This window comes from Meleagris gallopavo, chromosome 2, assembly GCF_905368555.1.
Source record: "Meleagris gallopavo chromosome 2, MGAL_WU_HG_1.1, whole genome shotgun sequence".
Lineage (NCBI taxonomy): Eukaryota > Metazoa > Chordata > Aves > Galliformes > Phasianidae > Meleagris > Meleagris gallopavo.
The window spans coordinates 79,496,910-79,515,934 of record NC_139405.1 but is presented as its reverse complement, the minus strand read 5'-3'; the positions used below and the strand labels follow the sequence as shown (position 1 = coordinate 79,515,934).

The 19,025-nt window shown below is 34.7% G+C and overlaps 1 long non-coding RNA gene across 3 annotated transcripts in view; it reads left to right on the top strand.

Moving 5' to 3' along the window:
* Positions 1-2,294: 2,294 nt before the first annotated feature.
* Positions 2,295-19,025, top strand: part of LOC146545052 (uncharacterized) — a 58,851-nt gene continuing 42,120 nt past the window's right edge. For 2 of the 3 annotated variants that reach the window (XR_014881770.1, XR_014881771.1), the window contains exons 1-3: positions 2,295-2,387; positions 7,118-7,240; positions 12,250-12,467. This is a non-coding gene — a long non-coding RNA (uncharacterized LOC146545052). The remainder of the gene's footprint in view (positions 2,388-7,117; positions 7,241-12,249; positions 12,468-19,025) is intronic. The other variant, XR_014881772.1, reaches the window with a different exon arrangement.

Genomic DNA, 19,025 nt, shown 5'->3' with positions numbered 1-19,025 from the left:
TCTGGAAAATGATGCATATGATCTTTCACACTTTTTTCCCCCTAAACAAATACCCCAAGGCTTCATACTTCAGCAAAGGACACAAACAGGATAAGACATACAAACTCAGGTTTCTCAATATGGGGATCTACACAAGACTTGAGTTTCTAAGACATTACAATTCTTTGCATGCAGTGCATGCACTTATTGATACTGTGTGGAAGTGCACCACCTTTAATATGCTTACTGTTTTCTTAGATAGTATTTGAAACCCTTTTATACTGTAGGTCTGATAAATACTTGAACAGAATCATAGAATGATATGGGGTTATAAGAGGACTTCTGGACCTCTTTTTTTTCTATTACCTATAGCTTACAGTTATCTTTTCAGAAGAATATATCTCCATCTTCTCTATAATCTTCCACTAAAGTAGTTGTAGATAGCACTAAGATGTCCCTTGAGCTTTCCTTTCTCTGCTGAATTAGTAAGTACAAGAAATTGTATGAATCTTTAGTGAAATAAAGAATGTTAAGATTTTGTTGTTGGTGGTGTTATTATTTTAAAATGAATGGTCTGTAGGTCTTCACTGTCTCAGCCAAGATCTGAATTTTTGCTTTATTTCTGTAGACTGGTAAAACAGTACCGTCTCCCCTTCACTATTCCTCTTGTAGATTGATACGGTATTAACATCTCTTGATAATATCTGGAGAAGAAATGCAGAACTCTGTCTGATTTTTTTTGAGGGGGGAGGGGAGGGAGGGCGGTGAGGGTAGGGGGAGTTAGTGTTGATTTAATTAAATCTGTTTTCATTTCTAAGATTTCATAGACCACATCCTAAGGGGATCTAAGCCTCTATTGCACTCTGGCTTCATTTGAATTTCTCATAGAGATGTAACATGCTAGAGTTATATGTCTTCTGAGTCGTGTATATTCCTTTCAGAAATTATGAGCTTTATGGTCCACCATAGCAGGGAAGTAATTATAGATAACACTACAGCTTTGAAGAAGCGCTGGAACTCTCAGCTGGGATGCCTGTTACCTACCAAGGAGGGATTTAGACTGAACTACTTGAATATTTAAGCAACCATTTTACTTGGAAGTAATTTGTCTTAGTATGTTGTACTAACCTATAATCTGTTAGAAATGTAAATAGTCTGTATATTTTTTCTTGTAATTAGGTTTACTTAATAATAGGCACAGACTATACATGTATAGGCCACTATTTTCAGGCAATTGATGGAAAATTCATTATACAATTATTTATTTTATAGTTAAGTGAATGCATTTTTAATAATTTCTTCTTCATATATATATTTTTTTCAGTCCCTTGCAATGTTTATTTACTTGTATTATACATTTTCTAGTTGTTGAAGGAAGTAGAGACATCTCCATGTCTGGGTAATTTGAGAGTTTGGTGAAATACTTATCCGTATTTTCTGGTTTCAGAATTGCATTTTAAAAACATACTTTTGATCATTTTTCAGTAAATGTTCCATAAGTAGAGTTTCTTACTCAATTGTTTATGAAAAGTGTAGTTCTAGTTAATGAAATCACTTTGTCTAACCAAAGGAGTAAATACTAATTCTCTATGATGGCTAAAAAAATTATAACTGGAATCATATATTTAATTTAAAAGATAATATTTCTTCATGGAAAAAACTTGTCAAATTTAGTTAATGTTCCTGCTTATTATTTATTTAATTATTTATCTATTTTGTATTGTAATTTCAGGGAGAATACTTTTAAATCCTCAGCTAGATAACTGAACACTCAAATATGCCTGTTTATCATTTATTTTGTAAAGAATGAGGTAACAAGACATTTCTCTGGTGTGTGGCAAGGATTGTCACTATGAGATTCCAGATTATTTTAGGAAATTATTTGGAAAACATTTTTCTTTTCCCCGAATTTGAGTTCATGAAGCAGATGAAATAAACACAATGACAAATGTTTAAGTCTCTAAGCATGACAAATTTTAGCAATGCAATTGCCTCAGAAGAATAGATTATTCAACTTTATTGCTACTTGTTTTGTGCCCTGTTCTAACTGATTGCAGGTTTGTAGTTTTGGATAAAATGAAATACATAGAGACATGCATAGAACACATAATAGGTAAGCTGGGAAAATAAATAAAAGGCTGCAGAACTGAAATCTATTGTTTGGTACATTTTCAGAGCTAAGGGGTCCATTTTCTGAAGGCTGTCTCACTTTAAATTACTTGCTACTCTTCAGTAGAGTTTTAAAAAATGTGAGAAATAACATTTTCTCAGAAGAAAACTGCATGAAGGGATAAGCAGAGGTCAGCTGCATGTAAACCACTGGGTAATTGGCTGGCTGGAACTTTATTAATGTCAACATCAAGTCAGTTCTGCTGCATTCTTATTCCTAGAAAGTTCTTAAGATTAAGGTAAGTTTATTTTGTTCATTCAAATTGAGCATTTAAAATATTCGCTATCTTTCCCACCTTCTTTTACTGGCTTTAGTTTATTGACTGTTTCAGTTACTGTTTTAATATGTTTTTTTTCTTTCATTGGGAGTAAGTTTTTGAGTCCTGACAACTTAATTATTAATAGGAATGCAGTTGTGACTCACAAGCAGAATGAAAGACATACATACTGCCAAAGGATCAAATTGGGAAACATTTCCCCTTAAGAGAAAAAATAATTGATTAAATTTCTTCTTCTAATATTATTTCACCAAAATGTTTTCTTTTTTAGCTTGAGACTGACTTCTGGGATACCTCTTATGGCAGAAATCTATCCATCCCAAGTTGTTCTGTTACAATGTTACAGTGATAATTCTGCTTTTCTGAGGATTTGTATTAGGCAATTTATTTTGCATCAGTACAGTTTGTGTATACAAAATATGTGACTCCTTGCATCAGACCTTGTATTAACTAAGTTGTTTAAACAAATTCTTAAACTTTAATTGATTTGGCAGTAACTAGTGCTCTGAAGTATTTGAGAGCAGAATCAGTATCATATTCTGCCTTAAAGGCTGCAAGAAGAGATGTATAAATTTGTATTGTCATTAATATGTATTAAAAGCTTCAGCAGTTGAACTGAATTAGATCATATTCTCAAATAAGAGGAATGGAATAGTGCTTTGTTATGCTTTATAGAGATCTTGAATAGCATTTAGATAAATGCTGAAGTTATGTTTTTCTGAAGCTGAAAGTTTTACATCTTTTTGAATGTGAAATACAAATTCAGTGATCTCCCACATACGAAGTGCAAACTAATTTGAAGAATGTAAAGCACAGAGTTGCAGTATTTTGAGAAGGGAAACAACTTGTATCTAATATGATATTAATTCTATACTTCCTTTCAAAATGTCAAATTTAAGAAAGCTGACAGCCCTTTTATGTTCCTTTAGATGCAAATACATGAAATCAAGTCTAAAAGTATATATTTTTAAATGCAATGTGATAATCCATTCAAAAATTAGAGAACTTGAATTCAGAGAAACTTGCCTAATCTATTGCATCTGCCTGCATGAAAATAAGCTAGTATAGAATGACAGAGAGACATAATTTTTGTGTTAAATAAAGTACCTCTAGGAATAATTCCTAGTATGCTTTTTCATATGCTTCTGAACAGTTATGAAAAAAAACAACCAATATGTTCTTAAAATCAGTTAAACCAGATCTGCAGCGTTGTGATTAATGGGAAATTTAGAGTATATGTGGAGCTATCAGAAAAGTTACAGTTCCTTTTTCCACTGAGCCAAGCCTAGCTCAGTTAACACTGAAGGATCTTCTGGGGAATTAGTGAATTTTATATTATTTGTTACCAATGAGTGCTTCTGAAGAAAAAGTACAAGCCTTCAATGTTATAAAACTTCCTTTACTCTTATTAGATAGCAAGCACAAACCAGAGTATCAGATTTGTACTGAGAAAAGCTGACTACATCAAATGTTGGGCTGCAGAGCTCTGTGAGTCCAACCAAACAGTCCCTCAAAGCTGGTGGGATTTCAGCTGCATTGGCTTCTGCCACTAATTGAAGTGCCACGAATGGATTGGAGTTTCTTGAAATGTTAACAGCTGTTTGAAAATCTTGCTCTCTCCACTTACCTAAACCAAAATAACAGCAGCAATCTACACAAGTTTCTGTAGCTCTGTCAGCTGATACTTTGCAGTGATGTCATTTATTCTATAAACTCTACTTTTGTTCTTATGAGAGAAAATAATTTGGATATCCAATAAAATTCCTACATGTTTTGGAAAATATCTGTAGCTGTCATAATTATTTTTCCCTTGCCCTTTTCTTGCACAAGAAAAAAAACAAGTAACTCCGGTGGAAAAGCTTGAAATCTGCAAGAACGCTTTATTTTCTAGACTCAGAGTAATTGTTTAGTGCACATAGTTTCTTTTTTATGGACACATTCAATTTGTATCTTCCTCTTCCTCAATAAGCTTTTTGATTTTTGTCATATACTTGCTTAGCACTATTGACCATCAGTTTTCTGATGTTAGGACTAATCCCCATTTCAATCAGTGATGTTGATTTTTGTCCTTGTTAATCTTCTGATTGATTTTTTCTGTGACTGTCTTCTCAAAATCACTGGAGAAGCTATGTAGTGAGTAATTGCTTCTGGGCTATAACTGCTACTGAAAGAAATTAGTTGGGTGTATCCTATAAATTTGCAAATTCCAAGACAGTATTACTGATTTATTTTTTTTTTCCTCATGAGGATTCATTATTTATTACTTGCAAATACCTATTCTGTACTAGGTGTCAAAGAATGATTTTGAAATGGAGCGTGTTAAAAGACATTTATTTGAAATTCCAAGTAGAACGATATCTGAGGCCATACTCCAGGCATTTGTGTACTCATGAAAACTTATTGGAAAAGAGAAATAAGTATATTGATCCTTGTGTCTTAATTACATGCTGGGAATTGACAGAATTCCACTGTTATCCTCAAGATGGTAGAAAACTTAAGTTTTTTTCTCCATAGCAACTATTGTATCAAAGGATACTTAAAAGTGCTAAGAGAGGAGGTATTCTCCATGGCTTCTTAAGCTGACTTCATGTTGCATTTTGATTTTCAAGTCCTTATATTCCAAATAACTTATAAATTGTGAACAAAAGGGATCAATCTGGAGTGTTTTCTGCTTTCTGTGCATAAACTAAAGTGGTAGGGTTCACAGTACAAGCAGTTGTGTTATTATCTCCCGATTTAGAGAGCTGCAAGCACATTCTGAAGTAAAATACATCTCCTTGAAAGGAATGAGTTTAACATGATAGTTAAACAGTACTTTTTGAGAGTATTTTGCCCAGAAAACACAGAGAGGCACATAGCACTTATCTCGTAACAGGTCAGACAGCTTCTACTTTGCTTAAATGAGTGGCTTGTTATTGCAGCTTTGTTATAGTTGATTATCACTGAAGCTGTTATTTAGTATATGTGGTACAGATATGGACAGCTAATTTACACATTTGAATTGAAGGACAAGTACTTAGCATGCTTTTTAGGATTTAAAAACATTTGTTGTGGATTTAATGCATTAGAAGGATTATCAGTGCAAGTAAAAAGAACTGACAGAAAAAGCAATGTACTTTGTGTTATGTTCCACTTGTGTATAAGTAATGTATACTTGAATGGGAAATCTTTCAATTTAGATATAGCTTAACACAAGTTCTTCTTTTCCTCATGTTTGAAAAGCATATTTTTATGTTTGTCACTTTACAGTCTGTCATATATTAGGTTGTAATTTCTCAGATAAACTTGGGTTTACCAGGAGCATTGCAGAATTAATTATAAAAAGATGCTTGCTGAAACACAACAGCCTTATTCTAAAATTAATAATTAAAATAAGAACCATAAAAATCGTAAGTATAGTTCTACAGCTTAGAGCTAAGGATATAATTGAATTTCAGTGTTTATTATTTTGTTATGCAGTCCGTTTCTCTACTTTAAAAACTGGTTATTTAAGCACTTAACATGTGAAATTCATAATTGGGCTCAATTTTTGTGAAGTCTAGAATTATGAAGACTGTTGCATATTTTTATGCCTTGGATCTCTCATAAAGCATATATTGCAGTGCTGAATGAAGCTCTGCTCATGTTAGACTTGGAAGAAAAGAAACAATGGTGGACAGGAAAGACAGCACAGGATCATTTCTTCATGAGAATACACTAAACATTACAGTCCCAAAACTTGTAAGAAATATACCTAGGAATACTCTGCTTTATTTTGACACAAGCAGAAAGGGATATCCAGTGAAACCACCAGACATTATGTTCAAAACAAGTGAAAGGAATGGATGGATTTATGAAGAAACTACTAAACACAATAGGCTCTGTATGCAGATTCTCACTAAAGAAAATCCCCTATCTGCTCTTTTTAAGAAGTTGGGAAAATCCTCTAGGAAAAAGCTTAACACCTAGTCTCGTTTCTTGTATTCTTTCCCTAAGCACTGGCCTATGGGCAGGGAGAATATGTTGGGCTAAACAGCCTTTTATTCAATTCTATTCTCAAAACCATAGATCTTTTACTTGATGAGTGACCCCTGTGGCTTTGTTGGCTGATAGCAAGATCTTTTTAGAATACATCTCTCCACATAGCTGTTTCTTTCAGAGACTTCACACTCCAATTACATAGGCTGAAATGAAACACTGGTAGAAAAAATATAATATTTTAAAATAATAATAATATACAATAATAATGTTATTTTCTTACACTCTTCAGAATTGTATCTACAATAGCATTTAGCTGAGAAATTTTGTGTGGAAACGGAAAATATCTGCAAAATAGTTTTGACAGATTCTTGGTTTCTTTATCTTTTTCTTGTCTGCCCACCAGCAGTTCTTCATCATTGTCCTGTAGTTATAGTTTAATCCAGTTTTCTTAGGCCTTGAAGGGAAGGCTGAATACTTGAAATGACAAAGGCAGAAAGAAGTTGGAATAAACAGATTAAACTAGATGGTTATGTAAAGGAGGATAGTAAAAAACATTTCAGGACTTTTCCTGCTCAGAGAAACCAGAGAAGGATAATTATAACAAAAATTACAGTTGTTAGATGGTTCTTTAGCTTCTACTCTTTCAAATATTTTTACACATGGAGAGTCTATGTTCTCTGATGCCTCTGAAAGAAGTTTCTGACTGTGCAACTTCTCTTATTCTTTTGTAGGCCATGTTTTCCTGTTTGATACATCTTACAGTATCAAAATAAATGTGTATTATTTACGTACAGTATTATGTCAATGGAAATAATACATATAGATTAGCTACATTAGCTGCTGCACTTCTTCAGGTATGTGTATTATTTACATTTCCATTCTCAAGGTGATTCTGTTGTCTGCTTTAAAATCTAGTAGTAAAGCAGTTGAAAACCTTCTTGATATAATTAACACTTTAGCTTGGAGCATCAATGCCTTGATGGGCCCTCTCTGAAAATCATGACTTATCTTCTTTAAAACATATGAAGGAGGTAGAATCACTGGTTGACAGGCAATGTCAGCAGTGTACTTGAATGAAAATTACCATTATGCTCCATGTTGAAGTCGGGGTTTTCTAGCAGCCGGTTTGCAATGCCTGCCATTTCATAAAACTGTCTCATTGTTAGACTTCTCGAAGAAACTGGAAACAAAAGTTCAAACTCCATTGTCTTGGAGCACAGGACATTGTGCTCCAAGCGTGTGTGAGCACAGGGGACAAGGCCAAGAGCAAGGTCCTGCAGCTGAGTTGGGGCAATCTCAAGTACAAATAGAGGCTGAAATGAGAATGGATTATGAGTAGCCCTGATGAGAAGGACTTGTTGGACTTGTTGATGAAAAACCCAAGGAGCTCTTTCTTCCGTCTTTGACCACTACCCTGTTTCCAAGTTCTGTCTGTCTCTTACAGTCTATCAGTCTGTCTACTTTGTGCACAGCAGCTCCCCCCACCTTGGCTTCTGGCATAAATCTCAGACCATGCAATATTTTCTCAGGGGGGCTGAACAGTTCTTCTGCCATTATGTTAGCTAGTGGTATTCTTTATTTACCTCTTGGCTTTCTCTGGCCTTACATTCTATTTGCTCTGTCCTCCTAAAGAGACAACCATTTACCAGGAGAACCACTTCAGATCCCCCTGTCTTTTATTCAAGCAAACCTTGTATTCACTGTCTCAGGTGACTTTTGAAAATGTTTGCAAAGGAGAACCCTCAGCTTCTGGACAGTCTGAGCTAGTGCTCTGTCACCTCCACAATAAAGAAGTAATGTTTATTCATGAAGAAAATGTATGTAAAAAAACCTCCTGCATGAGGTTCCTTAGGGTATCATGGGCCGAGCTTTAAGATGAAATTTTAAAGGCTGTAAATTAATAATGTCCCATTGATTTTATAACTTTAAATTAAAAGAAAATTGGGTAGTAAAATTACATCCAGTTTCTCTAAACTTTTCCTTTATCTGAAAGTTCCTTTTAAATATTTAAACTATTTAAACTATAAGATGATTTTGAGGGCACACAGAGAACTGGTTGAATCACTGAGGAGAGTTAACGAAGATGATTTGAGATGGATGTTCCACCTCCTCCCCCCTCAATTTTACCTTATCTCTTAAAAAAATCACGTAAAAAGTTTGAAAGGTTTTTGCTCAGTCTTTTACATTTCTGGGAATCATTGTCTATTTCTCCTAATCACACATTGTCAGTGTGTGATTAGGCAGAGGGAAAGAATTTCCATTAACAAAAGAATTATATTTTTAATGTAGCAGTGTTTGACATTTAAACATGTACTCCAGCTATTTGTTTAGGTGTTTTTACCATGCCATACTTGTAAAATTTTCTCAGCTGTTAGGTGAGCTGTGAAATGAGATAGAGTAAGGTACAGAGAGAGAATGTTTAAGAGATCAAAGGCCAGAGTGGGTGTTGTATGTAATATTTTCTTTTGGAATTAGCTGAAAGTTACAAGGAGCCAGCAGTTCTTATTACCTAGCAATCTCACTATTCAGATAGAACATCTTTGAGGAGTACAAGTTTCCACAGTACTTCCACCCACTTTTTACATCAGTCATTAATCACTGCTCTATGAGAAAGAGTAATCTCTTGACCCAGGCATACTACATCTCTTCCTTCAGAGAGACGCTGAAAATGAGCTTTCAGTGACTTCTCAAGGCTAAGATTTTCAACTCTCATTATCATTTAACTGCTTGAAATACATAGCAAGTAAATACTATCTGTTTTAACTTATTTGTATTGTATACGTACAATTTAATTTCCTGTGATGCTACTGGCATCAAGGTCCAGTTAGATGTTCACAGAGATTCACTGAGTTGTATTAAAGATAGATAGGCTGTGGTTCCAGAATAAAAATCTTGCTTTTTTTTTTTTTTCCTTCTAAAAATTGCTTGGAATCTGTCAGATTTTTTGCAGTTCTGGAATGAGATGAATTTGAAAAAAATTAAATCTCGATAGGCATTCTGAAACATTAAAAGACCTGTGAGTTTTGTGGTGAGGATCCACCAGACAAATAGAACTTGGGTTTGACCAGAAGTACAGAATTTAAAAGGTTCCACAGACTTGTTTTAAATTTCCATAATGTTCTCTCAGATCTCAGTTCACAGCTCCAGCTCTGCTGCTGCTTCTCTATTGTGAACCAGTATCCGCAAGAATCTAGACTACTTCTGTCTACTTGGGGCATTGATTCATTATTACTTACTTGCTGAATGATGTCACTGTGTGCTAACACAAGAGGTTCACCCCCAGCAGAGCCATGATAAATGTCATCCTTCGATCTAAATAGGGCAAATGCTACGGGTTTGCAAAAAAAAAAAAAAAAAAAAGCATAATTTTCTATTTTCCTGACTCAGCCCTACAAACTAGTAAGAATGAGGAATGTATATCTTGGGAATCCAGACAGATTGGTGCACAGAAGTACTCAGAAGATAAGTAGGGGTGTCTTTGGCATTGATCCCAGTAGAGCATCAATCTATGCTTTGGAGCAGAGTAAACAGAGCAGAGAAAGGAAGGCTTCCTTGCACCAGTAGCAATGCCTACTGCAGCTTATCTGGCTGAAGTCTGGAAATTAAATTTTTATATGCAGATTGTTCATGCTAGGATTATATGTCTTTTATTCCATTTCTCTCTTGTTAAGGAAAGGGTGATTGCCGTAGTTAAGACGGAACAGCATCTGGCAATCTAAGCCAGTGACTTTATTGCTTATTCACAACAAAATTAGAGCACCTGCCCTTTCTTTCTGTGCACAAACGTTTTCCTAGGATAATGCAAAAAGTGTGATTATGATTTCAGAAATACACCCCTTTGTGTCAGATACTTTTCTGTTCCAAGGAAATACAATTAAAATAATCATACCACATCATTGCCTTTTATTAAAACTCACTTCTCTGCTATATACTTCCTACACTGACGTATTTTCTCCCCTGTAAGGCCTTTATTCACTTCCATTTTGTACAACTGAAATTAAGTTCTTTCACAGAGTTTAAGAAATAAATTTTTCCTAAAGCTGATGTAAAAAAGACCTTTCCATTTTCCTATGATGGCCTTTACTCATGTTTTCACTAGGAGGCTTTTTGAAGTGAATGAGACCACTGGTCTTGGGACCATGCATGGAGCCTCATAGCAAGCATCACAGTCACTACTATTATTTCCTGACTATAACTCAGTCTTTTATTCTCTTCTCTCCTCCTCTGCTTCATCATTTTTTTCTCTCCTAAAGCTTCTTTTTTTCCTTCTTTGTTCTGTTATTTCATTGATCTATGCTTAAGCAAAATCCCACATGAAGAAACAATCCCACCAACTTTCATCATTCCCAACCCAGAAAGGCATGAAAGTGTACATTTATATCACTTTACTGGGCTTTTTTTTTTTTTTTTTTTTTTTTAAGTATCTTAAAATCTTTTGGTTATTTTTTTCTGTTTTATGAAATGGCTTCCATATTGATATAACTCTTAAAAGGATATTTTAAATGAAAACAAAATCTCACATTCCTTTCATGAGATATTTGTTTAGATATACCCTTCATTATGAAAAGTAAATAACTAACTTAGAATTTAAATGTGTGTAACTTTTTAATGGATGTAAGTAATTATTTAATTTGTACATGTATTCTATTTCCAAGGAAACTATATAATTAATGCTATTTTAAGAACAAATGAGTGTAAAATTGCAGATGTCTTTGAAGGAACAGACTTCATTTAGGCAGGAGGTGGTAATTGAAATAATTGAACCTCACATTGTAGTTAAGTTTGCCTCCTCTTTCTTTTAACAGTCACAAAAGAATATGGAATTAAGTCCTTTAAATTTTGAGATGAGATTAATTTCCTGTCTATGTACCTAAGATAAAGATAAAAGAAGGAAGAGAGCTTGAAATGATGCTTCCATATTCTTACTCCCAGAACAACTTCTGTGAGATCTGCTCTTTCTGACGGGGTTTGTCTTTTAGATACGTAAAAAGACTAGGCTGCAGGGTACTTGCAAGCCCTAAGACAACTCTCATTCTTTATTGGTTTGCTGGCTGCTATGCTGCAATGGCTAAAGAAATCTTCTAAATTAGGATTTTTTGTTACCTTAATGTCATAGAGTGCAGGCTGTCAGCACTCAGTGGTGTGGCTTCAAACACCTCAGCACAACTGGCCACCTGGAAGTAGCTGATCCAGTGGCTCAGTTTCTTGCTGAGGACTTGCATGTGAGTTACCTCTCCTGTAAAAGAAGATGATGTAAGTAATGCATGTGAACTAATGATGGTGTGGTCACTGGAGGTCATTGAGCACAACAAACAGGTGAGGTTTTGGAGAGGGAGTGGAGGTGGGTAGACATACGGGACTTTTCCATTGTTCCACTGATTCTTCTCCATGTTCTTCTTCCATTGAATGTGTGCAAGTCTGCACTCCTCCCTCCAGTGTGTTATGAAACAAACTTCCCTTCTCTCCTTTAGAGCAAGAATGTTAGAATGTGAGGAATTTCTCTTTGAAAACAGCCTTTTTTTTTTTTTTTTTTTTTTTTTTTTTTGAGTTTATGGCAAATTACTACAGTAACTTATTCATATGGCTAGGATGGATGATAAAGCTTCTGAAGTATACATCAAACTTCAACAACACTGCTTTTGTTTAGGTAAAATTGTTTATTTCTTAACTAGTGAGTATTTCTTGCTAGAAAAACCCACCCGGCTTGGCTGACTTGATTAAGGTAGTTGTGAGGATGATAATAACTCTCAATTTAATTGCTGGAAGATTCCATAGTAGCATGCTCCAAAGCTGTACAGATATTTGCCAATCACATGCTTTGTTTGGAATTATTTTTAACTGTTTCATTAATCACCATCTGTAGGGGAACTCTTGAATCATGGCCTGAACCTCTGATTGACCACCTGAGGTGAGCACTGAGTCAGCCACGGGAGCACAGGTGAAGGCGATTCACCTGTGTGATCAGAAGGGGTGGAGCCTGGCTGCACCTCTCCTAGACCCCATTTAATGGCTGACTGCTACTGAGGAGACCTCTCTCTAGAGTTTGCACCTCCTGAAGTTTTATTGTGAGCCTACAACATGGTGAGCGCTTTCTATTTATCTTTGATTATCTTTTCTAATGTGATAATCTTACTAAGCCTAACTTTTCTGTATGCTTATTGATCATCCAATGCTTTATAATGTCTGTATACTTATTGATCTTACATCGTCTAGAAACATAATTGAGAGATCCTGCTGGTGAGTTAAGTTAATATCTTATTGAAAGAAGTATACAAAAGGGGGAAAAAAAGGGGGAGGGGGTAAAAGTTGTTAGAAAAAACATTGGCAGAGCAGGACTGTGTCTGCACACCATTTGTAACTTAGTCACTAGCCTTGATTACGTTCCTCACAATCTGATTTGACTGATGCTGTTAAATGGTCAGACTTATCAAAGCATGATTTATGCTGAAGGGTTTCAGGATTTAGTGGGTATGGCAGCCATAATGATAAAACTCACAGTAACGTATCTAGTCTTGGAACATGAGTGGTCTGATAACTGATTTTGAGGGGAATAAGAAACCTCAACTTAGCAATATGCCAGCAACAGCTGTAAGACTTTTTTTTTCAGTGGTAAACTTCTTTTGCTGATAAGGCCTCTCAGTCTAGAGTCATAATGACCTAGAATAGTCATACAGATCTAACCAAGGCTCTTCTGATGACCCTTTGCCAGAGTGCTTTTAAACCTTTCAGTTTATATCATTTTACTTCATGTGCACTTTGGCTGACTTTCATAATTAAATTCACTTTAGTGGTGACAAGTTTTCTTCTTTAGCTTGGGAACTTAAATGACTGACTTTTATATAGAAACAACTATACTCAGCTTTTGTGAAATCTGTATTTTTAAAATTCTGGTTTGAAGTATAGTTTTGGAGTTCACACAAAAATGAGTAAAATCTGGAGAACATTCAGCTGGCAGAATTAAGAAGATAGGCAGCTGAGCATTGAGTAAGAACTTTAGTTTTCCATGTATTTTTTTTATATTTGTTGAATATTTTTTTTTTAAGTTACTGGTTTTGCCATGGATTTTCATTTTTTAATTTCATTCTTTGGTAGTGTAGAGGGAAGAAATATCTCAAAACTACAGCTTTTTTTCCTTTATTAAGGTCTGCAAAAGTATACTTCCATGAAGCTCTGCATAGGCATAATACTCAGCTTGAAATTTCATGTATGCTTGAAAATTCAGTTCACAAATTATGCTAAGTAAATCAAACAAACAACCCTCCACATCTTTCCACATAAACACAGATCCCTTCACCCACTCTGGATAAATAAACAGAATCAGAAAGCCTTCTCATCAGAAGCATTACTTTATCTGCCTTATTTAGGTAAGAATTATTTAGGCTGCAGGCGTTATAACTAGAAAAATGCATTTATTTACATTACAACTTCTCTTAGATTGTTAGAATTCAGTTATAACAGGGACATCTGAGAATCTAGAATAGGTAGCTTCAGGCAATCCTATACAAAACAAAAAAAAAAGTTGATCTCCTTTGGGATCTAAAATCATTTCACTTTGGGCTATTTTTGCCTACTGGGAGGTGAGGATTACTTCTGGGGTTGCAGTGGTTTGCATTCACAGGTCTCCTTTGACAGACTGAAGTATTCTATCATCTGGAGTTTGCAATGTGATAAGGTTTGGTTCCATACTTAAAATATTGCCTGCTGATTCATAATGGTCAGCAAGTTGGCTCCTTCAACACTTCAATAGAAAAAAATAGAAGCGATTATCTTGTAGCCTCTGGGTCATGCAGTTGATTTGGTGTTGCACTGCAATAATTTGCTAGTGTATTGTATTGACCTAACTGTAGGAATGTTTCTTCTTTTATCAAAAATAAGCCAGAAGAGAGGGGGAAAAATAGCTAAAAACATCTGCAAATCTTTTAAAGTTTTTTTCAAGTGCAAATTTGAACTACCAGCAATAATATTTTCAGATAACTCAAGCCAGTTGCTACTGAAAGTCAGGGAAATAGATGTGTCTTAAAATTCATCTACTGCCAAAATAATGGCACTATTTCGAAAATATCTGGATGTTTTTTGCATTCAGGATATGGATAATATAAGGTAATTTTCTTTACTTAATATATGAAAGAAAAAACTTTTGCAATAAAGTTTTGTTTTTTTTTTAATAGAATGATTCTGAAGAACAAAGAAGTATTTCAGAAAAATAATTCAGGTAGGGCTTTGCAGTATGTTTAGTCAAATATACTTCTGCAGCTTTTTTTTATCCAAAACATTCATGGGAGACCTCTAAGCATGCTGTCTTGCATTATCTCTTCTGTATGCTATTGCACTTGCAGAAAATGCATCTTGGTTGTTAGGGAACTAACTTTTCGCAAGTAAGCTATCCAGCATCTATACAATAAACTTCATTACCTTTCTAACATGAAATACATTACACTTTTCTACAGAACGTATGTTAAGAGGAGAGATTGAGAACAATTTATTGAGAAATAGACTGAAAGGTGGTAAGGATACTCTCCTGGGATAAGGAAGTTCAAATCCCACCAAAAAGAATGCTTTTGAACATAAGTCTTGCATCTGTATGGAACGTCTTGATTTTGGGCCTCTAGGAAAAAAAGATATCTTTCCCATTAATTCTTTGAATGCCTTCCATGTCTACCCTATCTAAGACCTAGATATGGAGGGGGGGGAAAAAAAAAAGGAAATGGAAAAAATAAAAACATCCTTCTGGTTCAGGTTAAGAAAAAAGCAGTTAATCCTGCAATTGAGAAAAAGAAAGAAAAATTGCTTTTTAAAATTTAAGAAAACCTTTACATATTTAATCTGAATGTATCTTTTTTCACTTGATTTTATAATTCAGTCATTAAAATAAAGAATTGTTTGTATGAGGCAGAATTATAAATTAACAAGCCAGATATGAAATGAAGAATAAATTATAAATCAAAATAGTATAAGTTGATCTTGATCTCAAAATTATCCTGTTTGTTAAGAGTTGCAGATGTATCTTGAAAAGACCCATGCTACTTCAGTTATTCTACTTTACAGTGTCATTGGGATGAACACTATAAAACAAGTGTTTCCCAGGAAGTCTGTGGCAATACTTGGTGATTAAATTAAGTACATCTGCAGCTCGAGAATGTTCCTTTACAAAGGCATTAATAACAAAGTATATTTCTATCACAGTTGCAATTAGATTATTCCCTTTTCATCAACCATTCTGAAGGATTTGTAATACTGAAATTCATGAAAAAATTTTCAGAGGAAAATACTTAAAATCTGTTTAGTAGTGGAACTTTAATGAATTATATGTAAAAATAGTTTCATCATGACACAAATAATATAACTGTATTTTTTATTTCACCCTTTTGTGAAAGACACAGTATATGTAAAATACGCCTAGAAAAAGTTTTAAAGCACAGGTTTTAACTTTGTGATGCTATCTAGTGATCAACATAATTGATGCGAGTAGAAATAATGGGATTTTGACTTTAATGTATAGTATATACAGATATAGTTGATGCCAGAAGTTGGTCTTCAGGATATAAAATTAAAATCCTCAAAATTTAAGGTTCTTAAAATTTGTCCCTAAATATTTTATCGGAAGTGAACAGAGGATAAAATGTGGATATCTAATAGAGGCTCACTGTCTATGTATAAACTTCCCATGTTAGCTTCTCAAGTATAGTTATATACACAGAAGCATGGATATGGATTAAGAACCACTTCATTTTTATTTTTGAAATGGTGGGCATTAATGTATGGGTATCAAAATATGTCCTCTTGCACAGGAAATAACTTAAAATGCTCTGTCATAAGTTTAATTATTTTTGATGTCTTTTAAAACACAGACTACAGAACAGAATACCTCAGACTTCGGCACAGGACCAATTGTGATATTTTTACCCAAATTTAGTTTGATTACATTTTCACATTCTAGATTAGATTCCACTTTGTCTTTGGCCTGACCACTGAGCACAATGTCTAGCTTTTGCTGACAGTGCAGCTGTGTATCTCTGTGATAGATCACTCATTTAAAATGAGGATGCACATATGCTTGACAACATTACCAAAATAACATTGAATATCACCACTGGCTATTAGCCCTTATGTATTAATTACCTGTATTTTTGTTACTACCTCATTGTGTTCTCCTGATGTAGTGAAGTATTTAAACTTTTTTTCCTCTGGGATTTATGCTTTCTTAAATTGTTCCTTACATTAGCAAAATTCTTTTCATATTATTCATACAAAACATCCATTGCTTACGTTATCTATGCAGCAGCAAAAAGTGAGCAGAATGTATTGGCAGAATGAATAAGAATTCTACAAAGAATTGCTCTGTAATTATAACATCCGAAAAGACCTGAGTAACAAATAATGTGAGATGCAAGGAAAAAGGGAAAGAAATTCAGGGGAACAATATCTTGTTATTTACATGTGGTACATTCCTTGACGTTTTCAGAAACATCAACGAGCTTAATTAGACTTAAAGGCAGAAAAATGTCTACACGAAGTCTTGAGATATGGACCATGAATCAGGGAAAAACAAGGCAGCACTCTTCAGTTTATTGGCATTTTTTTAGAGGACTGTAGGAAAAACACCAGGTAGTAAGGAGAGATTGTAGAGGATGGTTGCAATTTTGTGTGAATAAGTATTTACATTTCTGCATACAAGGTGACAAGAACAAGGAGATGTTTCTAAAAAAAGTTAACAGAAGGAACATGAGTAGCGATTGGCACAAGAAAATGTGGGATTTGGGCAGAAGGGTAGGAAGTGACTGAAAATAATGTATGGGCAATTGCTCATCCATACAGAGTATTTTAAAAAGGGAAATTAATATGAAGTAGATATGAACAGTGATGCCAGGTCAGAGGAGGTACTTATGGAAGGGGGGGACTGAAAAACAAATTGAACTTGACAAAAATTACAGTAAGGGAAACCTAGAAAAGAGTGGGCATACAAGTAACTACATAACAACAGAACATTAAATTTCATAGTGATGACTATATAAATTCATTCTGAGTTCTTAAATATTTAGTGGATATTATTCCTTGTAGAAAAGACTTGTTAACTTGATGGAATCAGTTAGCAGAGCTTAAAAGAAATGCACAATTATTTAATATTAGGAAAAGTAATCTCTGAAGCAGATTTATGTAGGTGATACACTTAGCTGTATTCACTTTCAAGAAATGATGCAGGATTTTTCAATCCTAAAGCTGTCATATCTATTTAAGCTGTCTAAAGTGTCATATCAGACACAGGCTTGAGCTGTGGGCCCAGATGAACCTCAGAAGGTCCAATAAATCTAACACCTAAGGCCTTACACCTGGCTCATGGCAACCCTCACTATCACTACAAGCTGAGGAGTGTAAGGATGGAGTGTGGCCCTGTTGAAAATGACTTGGGGGTACTGGTAATCTATTTGCTGGCTTAAGCATCCAGGAATCAGTCATTTCCTTATCTATAGCACTGGATGTCAGTGCTTCGTTAGCTCATCTTCTGTGACTGAGTCTTTTTCAGTGTAAGCATGTTTCAGATTTTGGTCTCTCACTTTTCTTTCAGATATTGTTTCTCTCTGCAGATTGTGAGTTCTTCAAAGAACATGTCTTCCGAAACAATCAGATTAATGTCAGTAGTAGCTCCACATAGTTGTCACTGCTAATTTTCATGTTATTTTCAGACCTCTTATGTATAGAAGTGTTTATTTATTACACATCTTAACTGCTGTTTGGAGTTCATATCCATTACAGAGATATTAATGAGATACAGATGAAAACGAATGGATTACATTCATCTGTGTGAAGCAGCTAGTGCTTCCTGTTTGTCCTATAGCAGATCTTGCTGTTACAAGTGGGAGGATTGACTAGTTCCTGAGCTGAAGCATTTACAGATGAACGTACTAAGGTAACTGGAAAGGAGTATCATCTTACGTGACAACGTTAGATTGTTAACAGCAGTGGGTTTGGAGCTGTTTTCTAGCTTCAGCTCCTTCTTGTCTACCAATGGCAATCACTGTCCAGGCAATGGTGTATATCTTGAATCTTCAGCTTCTAAGTTGAATCCAAATAAAAGCTGCAAAATATGTAATTGTAAAGTTCTAAGAAAAATAATGTAAGGTGTATTGTTTGCTGTCAAGTGCTTCTTTCATCTAGAAAGTTTGCAGGAGGATAATATCACTCTTTACAATTCTGTTGTGGATCTTACTGTTGAGTTACGATATGGGGTGAGAGTGGTTTTCTGTGAGCAGACAGTGACAGAACGTGTTAAGAGCATGGGATTACGCTTGTGCTATGTGGATAAAAATATGCTGTCAATGAACTTGGCTTTGAGCACTCTCTGTATGAATACAAAAAGACTTTTTTTCTATTTCATTTGAGGCACAGAGGATTCATACCTGAAAAATAATGCAGTATCTGCCAGGTGCAAAGACATAATTTCACTGGTCAGTGCTGTTAAGTCATTCAAGTGCTAATGAAGTACACCTCAAGGTTTTCTTAAAGACTGTTTAATTTCCATCATTAATGATTAAGCATATGAAGGTTTTTAAGGAAATTGTGACTTATGAAGATGACTAGAAAAACTGTGTTTGTGTCAGCATACAAATGCTTCACACAGTCCATGTGACACTTTTTGATGCT